The sequence below is a fragment of the Tupaia chinensis genome, unplaced genomic scaffold (assembly GCF_000334495.1).
Source record: "Tupaia chinensis unplaced genomic scaffold, TupChi_1.0 Scaffold000377_2, whole genome shotgun sequence".
Classification (NCBI taxonomy): domain Eukaryota; kingdom Metazoa; phylum Chordata; class Mammalia; order Scandentia; family Tupaiidae; genus Tupaia; species Tupaia belangeri.
Window position 1 is genome coordinate 774,244 of NW_006159876.1, and position 10,338 is coordinate 784,581.

The window sequence follows — 10,338 nt, forward strand, 5'->3', positions numbered from 1 at the left end:
GAGGCCCCGAGAGGACCGCGCGCGCCCCGGAAGGCGAATGCTGGGCGCGTCTCTGCCGACCGGCCCACCCGGCCTAGGGACCGAGCCTGCCTCCGCCTCCGCCTCCGCAGCCCTGGCGGGAGGAAACCCACAGGCCCTCGCCCACCGGAGTTCAGAAGGCCGGGCGCTGCTGATGGCGGCGGAGACCCACACGTGGGCCCCGGGGTGATGCGAAGCCCTCCCGCAGGAGCGGCGCCGGAACTTGGGGCGGGAGGAGAGCGAGCCTCCGCAGACGGGGCCGGGAAGGGGAGGGCGGCCGCGGGAGGGACGGTTAAGAGGCGTGTCTCTCCCAAAACCAACCGGCGGGCAAGCGAGGCCGGCGTGAAGAAAGGTTCCGCTGCGCGCAGTTGGCCTCTCCCCAAATCGGGCCTGGATGTCCTCCGTGCCCTTGACGCCAGACCCTTCACCTCGTCCCCACAAGGCCCTGTGGGTCTCTTGCCAGGAAAAGGGGCGGCGTGAGCTAGGGGGCACACCCCATTTTACTACAGAGAGCGCAGGACTCCTCTCTACCCCTGATGGGACCCAGGGAGGGTCTATATTAGCCAAAGGGTGGTGTTTCCGAGCCCCCGAAATATGGGGCGTAAGGGCCGAGCGACCAACCTCTCAGAAGGGATTGGAGGCCAGGAGGTCAGTTCTACCCTCCCTGAAGAGGGGGGTTGTGTGAGGAAAGTGGGGAGCGAAGGGGAGCTGCTCCCACCGTGGGAAGGGGCGCTCGGAGGTCAGAAGGTAGAGCTCTGATCCAGAGCTGGCCCAGCCTCCGTGTGCGCAGACCTCACGAGGCGAGGATGTGAAAGGTCGTTCATGCAATGGTACCGAGCTCTACCACGTGCCAGGCTCGGCTTAGCACCGGAGCCACAGACCGGTCCCTTCTCTCCAGCGGTCGTGCTGTGGGGGAAGCAGACAATAAACAAGTCAACGATGATAGGCATAGGCAGGGCTGGTCAGGTTAGCATTGCTATAAAGTAAGCGGAAGAGTGATGGGGTGCGGGAGGAGCTAACTTAGTTGGGTGGTCAGACAAGACCTTCAGGAGAGGTGACAAGAACAGAGGGTGTTGTAAGCAGAGGTACTAGCTAGGAAAAAAGCCCTGAGGAAGGCTGGCAGGTGGCATGGTGGTTAAGGTTCTAGACTCCCATATGGCAGATGGTTCGAGTCCCAGACCATCTGCAGTTCGCTTTCGCACTCTCTCTCCCTTTCTGGTCAAATTAAAGAAAAATAATGACAAATTTAAAAATAAATAAGTAAACCCTGAGGAGAGGACAGTGCGGTCAGCTCAGGAGCAGAAAAGTCAGCATGGCTGCCAGAGGTGGGCAATGGGGAGATGATGGGAGGTGAAGTCGGCAGAACACAATTATGTTAGCACTCATAGCCCGTGGCAAGGTGTTTTTTTTTTTTAATTATTTTAACTTATTGATTTTAATTTGACCAGAGAGGGACAAAGTGAGAGAGAGATGGAAGAGAGAGACAGAGAGAGAGAAAGTGAGAAAGCAAGCCACCAGGTCCGGGACTTGAATCAGTCATATGGAACTCTAGCACCCTTAACCACCATGCCACTCGTCGGCCCCAAGGGGTTTAAATTTTACTCTGATGGGAATGTTGGAGAATTTTAACAGGAAAGTGATAAGATATTATTTATGTTTTTCAAAAAGATCACTCTGGGCCAGCCCCTGTGCCCCAGCACCGATGCATGGCTCAATGATGCCGAGGCGATGTGGGAAGGTACTGGGTTCTGTCCCTGGTCTCCTTGTACATGCTGGACACGGCCCATGATCCTGGCTGACGGAGTCTGGGATGGATTGCAGCATGAAGGCACTGTTGGCGTGTCTCTGTCTCTGTCTCCCTCTGTGTGTGTTTCACAGAAGAGATAAACATTTTAAATAAACTTTAAAAAAGATTGCTATGGGACCAGCATATGGCATAATGGTTATGTCACTAGACTCCCATGTAGTTGACTGTGGTTCGAGTCCTGGACCCAGTGGCTTAAAACTCACACCAGACGTGTGTGTGCGTGCCCAAACTCCCAAGAGGAGAATGGAAGAGAAGGGATTGCAGCTTGGCCATCTCCCCGGGGCGGGGGGGCAATTTCTCACTTTCTGTCTCTCTGGCGAGTACATGCCCTACAGCAAAAATCTCTCTAAAAAGAAAAAGAGAAAATGATGTGTAGCATACGCTGCGGGAGGTGAGAGTAGAGGCCTAGGCCAGTCAGGGGGGGATCTTGGCTAGGACGGTAGACATGGACGTGAAGGGCCTGGGGCAGTCCCAGGAAGCCCAAGCTCATGTGAGAGCTACTTCCTCCCCTCCTCCCTCAGTGGGCAGTATCTACCACAGGGAAGAGCAAGCACTTTTATTCGCTCAATTCTGGGCTCAAGACATTCACATAAATTACTTTGATTGAATCCGCATCCCGATCCTAGGAGTGAAGGCCTCACCTCACTTGCAGAGCTAGGCTCTGGGATGGGGGCAGATAAGGGCACAAGACAGGGGCTAAGGGCCAACTCCATTTTACTATAGAGAGTGCGGGACCCCTCTCTGCCCCTCATAGGGCCCAGGGAGGCAACTGTGCTCACCCAGAAGACCCATTTTAGGAGAAGGGTGGCATCTCCCAGTGCCCCTGGACCCAATGGCTTAAAACGCAATGCCAGGAGCATCACGTGTGCATGCGTGCCCAAGATCCCAAGAGGAGAATAGAGAAGAAAGGATTACAGCTTGGCTGTTCCTCCTGGGAGGTGATGTCTCGCTTTCTGTCTCTGTCTGTCTCTCCAGTGAGCGCATGTGTCCTATAGCAAATATCTATTTTAAAAAAGAAGGGGAACCAGCAGTTAGCGTAATGGCTATGTCGCTGGACTCCCACGTAGTCGACCGCGGTTCGCGTCCCGGACCCGGTGGCTTAAAACTCACACCGGGCGCGTGCGCGTGCGTGCCCAAAATCCCGAGAGGAGAATGGAGGAGAAGGGATTGCAGCGTGACCATCCCCCCTGGGGGGTGATTTCTCGCTTTCTGTCTCTATGTCTCTCTCTGTCTGTCTGGCGAGTGCACGCGCCCTATAGTGAAAATCTCTCCCCCCACCAAAAAAAAGAAAAAAAAAAAGAGAAGAAGGACACACCCCTTCTTCCCATTTTGTTTTCCAAAGGAGACCTGATTCATCCAGACATGTGCTGTTGAGTAAGAGACAGCCTTCTTCCTCTTGCCCTCCTTCCCTCTGGGTGTAATGGAGTTCTAGGCGGGATGACTGGCCCTAAGAGTCAAGCCAGAGAGGGCGCGGCCTCCTCCCCAAAAAAATGCACCTCTGCTCCAGCGACCTAAGGTCAGGAGCCTTAGGCTGCCTGCATTCTTCCACGTTTATCACAGTTGCTAGGTGCAGGGTTCTGGGCTCCCTGGGTGGCTCAGTAGCCACTGGCAGACTGGAGACTATTGGGTGGCCTCTATTTACCCAGGCTTGGAGGGTGCCGTCTCTGTGGTCAGCTTGTGCAAATCTGGAGAGAGGATGTGTAAACAGGACAGGCCGCTTTCCCAAAGGTCAGAGCTCACAAATAGTTTCTTGTGCTTCTGAACTATTCTCCTCTCCCTGGGCAGAAAGCCATTGATCAACTGAACGACAGCAAAGTATGACTCCGAGGAGGTAAATCCGGATGGAGATGGGTTTGCTGGTGACGACAGGCTGCAGCCGTCCACCTGGTCAAGAGGCAGGGCAGGCCTTTCCTGTACTTTGTTTCCTAGGGCTTGTGGGGCCTGTGAACAGATTTCCTTCCACGGGGCGTTCTTTTTCCAGCCAGGTTGGCCCAACCTTGCAGCTCTGAGTCAGGTGTCCCTGATTTGACATAAAGTGCAGGAGAAGTCATTTGTCAAGCACCGGTCCGTTTATCTTAGTCCTATAACCCTCCCTCACTCTAAAGGAAGAGGGTGACTCTTGGCGCTGAGTGGATTCAGGTTGGATTCGCATGTTGGGGCCAGCGGTGGCTCGGAGCAAGTGACCCAATCTGTACAGTGGAGATAGTAAATACCTTCTTTGCAGGGCTGCTGCGATGGTGACACGCAAGCTCCCTCGCCAAGACCGGCGCTGTGAGGGAGTGCCTCAGCGCATGTGGGTTTCCGTCTCCCCTCTCCCCGGCTCCCCCAGCAGCCATCCCTGTGCTGTGCCGTTAACCTGCTCGGCAAGGAAGCAAGGACCCCCATCTGCGTCTTCTCTCCAGGAACTGCCTGCCAGCGAGAATGGAGAGTCAGTGCACAGTGTACGGGGCCAGGGAGGCTAACGAGCAAGAGTCAGGGGTTCCGGCAGCTACAGGAGGAAGCCGGAAACCAGGACACCACTGCGGCCCAGTCCCTATCAGTCCCGTCTCACAGCGCTGGCACCCCACTGCCTCTACCTCCCCCGCCACCCGCGTGCCTTGCCTTTACTGGAGAACAGATCTAATGATTGGAAAAGACAAACCGAGGGTGGAAGAGAGGGAGAATCTAGTCTGTCATTCAGCGACACCGGTTCAGCCTGCTGGATGTAGGTTTGCCAGGAACTGAGGCTGAAACAGACGTTACGTTGGCTGTGACCCCATCCTTCCCTGGAGTCCGGTATCCTGAGGTTATGACAGAAAAACCAATAACCGGCTCCTCCCGAGTGCTGATCCGTGCCCAGCTTTGGAGTAAACAGTTCCCAGACCACGTGAGGTTTACACGGGCCTCTGACATGCATGGCATCATCATCTTTCCCGTTCTGCACGTGAGGATACCGAGGCAGAGAGCGACTGAACAGCTTGCCCACGGCCTCGCCCTAGGGTGTGGAAGAGGAGCAGGTGGCGAGCTCAGGCAGGCCCCGCAGCCCTGCTACTGGCCTCCCGTGGCTCCCTTTCTCAGCACCCTGGCCCAGCCCGCTCTCTGCAGCTGGGATCCTGGCTTACAGTGCCCTGGGGTTTCTTCGGTCCCGGTTGCTTCACCTGGGCCAAGGTGCCATCCTTTACTGGTGGAGAAGGCTGGGGGAACCCCACCCCACCCCACCAACTGGGCATTCGCTCTTCCTACCCCAGAAACACAGGCCCAAACCCACGACAACCGTCACGTCCTCCTGCAGATTTTTTATTCTGCCTTGACTTCAGTACCACTTTCTACTCCCCTCACTCTTATTTTTTTAAAGAATTATTTTATTTAACTTTATGTATTTTATTTATTTGAATTTGACCAGAGAGGGACAAAGTGAGAGAGAAAGAGAGAGAGAAAGTGAGCAAGCGAGCCACCAACCAGGTCCAGGATTCATACCGTGGTCAGTCATGTGGGAGTCACCATGCCGCCTGGCGGCCAGACCCTCGCTCTTTCCAACAGTAACTCAGATCTGTACAGCGCTGCCCTCTCCAGAGGGCTCTCCCATCCACTGCAGCAGCTCCTTCCCCAGCCTCCTAACCGCCTGGGGTGACTGGGGCGGCCCACAGCACGGTGGACCTGCGTGAACCGGAGCCCGGGGTCCTCTCGGGAGCACTGAGCTCCACCACTTGCCAGCTGTGTGGTGCTGGACGAGTCACCTCCCGTCTCCGCATCTGTGGCCCGATCGGTGGAATGGGGGTAATAACAGTGCCTCGCTCGGTGGGCCGGGCCTCAGTAAGGGCGCCGCTGCTCTCATATCTCACATCTTCCCCTGGACCCTGCGGGAGTGAACAGAGTGAGGAGTCGGTCCTCAGTCAGACGAGTCTAACCCAGTGACCGCCGAGCTCTCCTCCAGCCGCATCGAGCTGCAGCTTATCATGAGTCACAGTTACTTATGGACGCATCCTGACCCTTATCCGTGGCCCTGCCACAGGCCCAGCCCTAACACAGGGCCTGTGCACGGGGCCGCCTGCCAGGTCGCTGTTAGCATGTGGCAGCCATTAGGATGGGGTGAGAACAGGGACCAGCAGTTGGTGTAATGGCTATGTCACTGGACTCCCACGTAGTCGACCACAGTTCGAGTCCCAGACCCGGCGGCTTAAACTCACGCCGGGCGCGTGTGCGTGCGTGCCCAAGATCCTGAGAGGAGAATGGAAGAGAAGGGATTGCGGTGTGGCCACCCCCCCTGGGAGGTGATTTCTCACTTTCTGTCTCTCTGTCTCTCTCTGTCTGGCTGGCAAACACATGCGCCCTGTAGCGAAAACCTCTCCAAAAGAAGAAAGAAAAAACAGGCTGGGGTGAGGACACGTGCCTGCGGCCGAGTTCCTCGTACATGGTAGTTCCCGTTGTCATCTCTTCCCACACTGTGGCTCCCGGACTCGACCACTGAAAGCAGACTCCATGGGATCAGTAGATGGTGTAATGGTTACGTCGCTGGGCTCCCATGTGGCCAACCACAATTCGAGTCCCGGATCCAGAGAAGGGAAACTCATGGCAGGCATGTGTGTGTAGATGCCCACAATCCTGAAAGGAGAATGGAGAAGAGATTGCAGCATGGCCATTCCCCCTGGGGGATTATTTCTTGCTTTGTCTCTGTCTCTGTCTCTCCAGCGACCATACCTATAGCAAAAAATATCTCTTTAAAAAAAAAGCACAGCACAGAGTCCATATGCCTGGCTGCACAGTTCCATCCCTGGACCTGGCAGTTTCACTGCCCGGGGCAGGTGCATGTGCTCAGAATCCCTAGAGAAGAATGGAGGAGAAGGGCCTGCAGCCTGGCCATGACCCCTAGGGAGCAAGCTCACACTTTGTCTTTCTCTCTCCCTCTCTCTCTCTTCCTGGTGAGTGCACGCCCCTATAGCAAACAAACAAACCAAGAGCACAGGCCACACTGCCTGGACCCATCCCAGCACTGACTGTGCCTCGAGTCCTCACCTGTACCGTGGTGCGACAATGCCTCATAAGGTCGTTGGTGGCCCAGTGAGCTGAAGAGGGAAAGAACCATACCCGCCACATGCTTGGTGTATGAGTGCACAGATGAGACCCACGCAGAGACATCCAGAGACACCCTCCAGCAGCAGGGCGTGGGGACTGGGGGCCTGCCCTACCAGCAGGATGGCTGCTGCCCGCATGGCTAACCACTTAACAGGGCCTTCTGGGTCCACTCCTCTCAGTCGTCCTCCCTGGCAGGGGCAGGCCTCTAATGGCGGGATGTCAAGGAGAGCGAGCCTGCCCTAGAGGCTGCGGTGAGGGCGATCCTGGAGAGGGGGCCTTCCCCACAGGGTCTGACCTGTCACTTCACATCCCCTCAGGGCCACGCCTGCCGCCTGGGCTGGAATCTGCCGTGCCCCGCACATGTCCATACCCCACTGGAAGCTGGCCCCGCTCTTCAAGGGAGGCAGCCCCAGCCTTGAGGCTTTTTCCGTCTCTAAGGCATGATTCACCCAGGAGACAAGACCAGACCGGCCAGAGAAAGAAGGGCGTCGCGGTGCAGAGGATGGAGGCGGAGAAAAACAACCCCGGGGTGGCACAGGGCGGGGCGGCCTGGAGCCCTGTGCGGGCGCCCGCTGCCGGATCTGATAACGATTCCGATTCCCTGCCCCAAACGCAGGGACGGAAGCGGGACTCCAGCCGTGCTTCCAAAGCCCCAGAGCAAGGCTGGCAGCGCCTCGCGAGAAAATAGCACAATACAATTTCCAAAGCGCTTTCACAAGTAACTTCAATTTTGTGCAGTTTTTTCCCATCATCTGTTTCTCGTTAAAAAGCAACCCAGGCTTATTGAGGAATGGAGGGGAAAGTTTGCAAAGGTAGATTTTAACATTTCAAATACTTATTATTATTTTGGAGAGGATTTTGCTGTAGGGCTCCTGCAGTTGCCAGAAAAACAGAGAGAGACAGAGAGACAAAAAGCCAGAAATCATCCCCCAGGGAGGATGGCCGCACCGCAATCCCTTCCCCATTATCTTCTCAGGATCTTGGGCACACATGCGCCCGCGTGAGTTTAAGCCATCGGGTCTCGGACTCGAACTGCGGTCGACTACATGGGAATCCAGCAACATGGCCATCATGCCCACTGCTGGTCCCTCAAATGCGTGTATAAAATCACACCAGTAGCACTAAGATTTTCAGTGAATTTCCAGCTAGTCTTTCTCCTCAGCCCATCTCACTATGTAATTAAAATGGAGGGGCCGCCAGGTGGCATGGCGGTTAAAGCGCTGGACTCCCACACGGTTGACCACAGTTCGAGCTCCCACCTGTCGGACTGCTTTCTCATTTTCCTACTTTCTCTGTCTCTCTCTGATCAAATTCAAAATAATAATAATTAATAAAATTAAATAAATCATTCTTTTTCTAAAAACTCGGGCCATACCACAGAAAGAGTTCTGCATACCTTTTGGTTGTCACTTAACATCATGGATGTGCAGTGTTCGCAAACTCTCTGCCATAACAGCTCATAACGTCGTAGCTATCAGCCTGGATGTGTCACGTTTCTGTTGGGCATCTAAGATGCTAAACGGGCCAGCCAGTGGCCAGGTGGGTAAGGCGTCTGGATCCCGTGTGGCCGACTGTGTGGTTTGAGTCCCAGACCCATGAGTGCATGCTCAAAGTCCCCAGAGGAGATAGAAGAGAAGGGATTTCTGTGTGGCTACTTCCCATGAGGTGGGGGGGGGGTCCTCACTTTCCCTATCTCCCTTCTCTCACTCGTTCTCCAGAAAAGGCATGAGCCCTATAGCAACAGCAACAATACAATTTAAGATGCTTACAAAGGGGACCAGCAGTTAGCGTAATGGCTATGTCGCTGAACTCCCATGTAGTCAACCATGGTTGGAGTCCTGGACCCAGCGGGTTAAACTCATGCCAGGCGTGTGCGAGTGCGTGCCCAAGATCCCGAGAGGAGAATGGAGGAGAAGGGATTGTAGCGTGACCATCCCCCCTGGAGGGTGATTTCTCACTTTCTATCTCTCTGTCTCTGTCTCTCTGGCGAGCACACGCACCCTATAGTAAAAACCTCTCCACAAAAAAAGATGCTTACAAATATATTACTACTCTAAATAACATTACATAAACTTAATTTTTGTTTGTTTGTTTGTTTTGGTTTTTGCTACAGGGTGCGTGCACTCACCAGAGAGAAAGTAAGAAATCACTTATCAGGGAAGATGGCTATTCTCCAATTCCTTCTTCTCCAATCTCCTCTCGGGATTTTGGACACACACATGCACACCTGGTGTGATTTTCAAGGTACCAGGTCCGGGACTCAAACTGCACAGTGGGATCCAGTATAGAATATGGGATCTAATGCCTTAAACTTCAATCCAACTACTAATCCATAAACTCCTTTTTTTAATGGTTCTTTTTTTTTTTTTCAAGAATTATTTTATTTATTATTGCTTTTTTTCATTTAACCACAGAGAGAGAGAAGGACAGTGAGAAAGCAAGGCACCAGGTCTGGGACTTGAACTGCAGTCAGCCATGTGGGAGTTCAGGGCCTTAACCACCACACCACCTGCCAGCCCCTAATGGTTCTGTTTTTTAAAAATATTTATTTTGGGAGTCAGAAGGTGGCTTGGCGGTTAAGGCATTGGACTCTCACTTGGCCAACTGCAGTTAGAGTCCTGGACCTGGCATCTTGCTTTCTCACTTTCTGTCTCTCTCTGGTAAGCACACATGCATTATAGAAAATTTTAAGAATATAATTATAGGGACCAGCAGTTGGAGTAATGGCTATGTCGCTGGACTCCCATGCAGTCGACCGTGGTCTGAGCCCTGGACCCGGTGGCTTAAACTCACGCCAGGTGCGTGTGGGTGCATGCCCAAGATCCCAAGAAGAGAATGGAGGAGAAGGGATTGTGGTGTGGCCATCCCCCTTGGGGCGTGATTTGCTTTCTGTCTCTCTGTCTCTCTCTGTCTTTCTGGTGAGCGCACGCACCCTATAGCAAAAACCTCTCAAAAAATTAATTAATTAATTAATAAAAAATCATTTAAAAATCAAAGAAAAAGATGGTGTAATGGTTACGTCGCTGGACTCTCACATAGTCCACCAAGGTTCAAGTCCCGGACCCAGTGGCTTAAAACTCACACCAGGTGCATGTGCGTGCATGCCCAAGATCCCAAGAAGAGAATGGAGGAGAAGGGATTGCAATGTGGCCATCCCCCCGGGAAGTGATTTCTCGCTTTCTGTCTCTCTGTCTCTCCAGCAAGCACACGTGCTCTACAGTATAAATCTCTAAAAATAATTATCATACTTATTATTATGAATAAAAATTAAATCGTCTTTAAAAAGTGATTTGCTTTTTTATGTGCAAATTATTATTATGATTTTATAATACATTAAATTAAATACTCTTTAAAAAGTTATTTACTTTTTTTCCCATGAGCAAGAGAGTGAAAGTAATACCCCAATAGTGTCTTGACGCTGTTTTTTTTTTCTTTTTTTGAGAGGTTTTTTTGCTATAGGG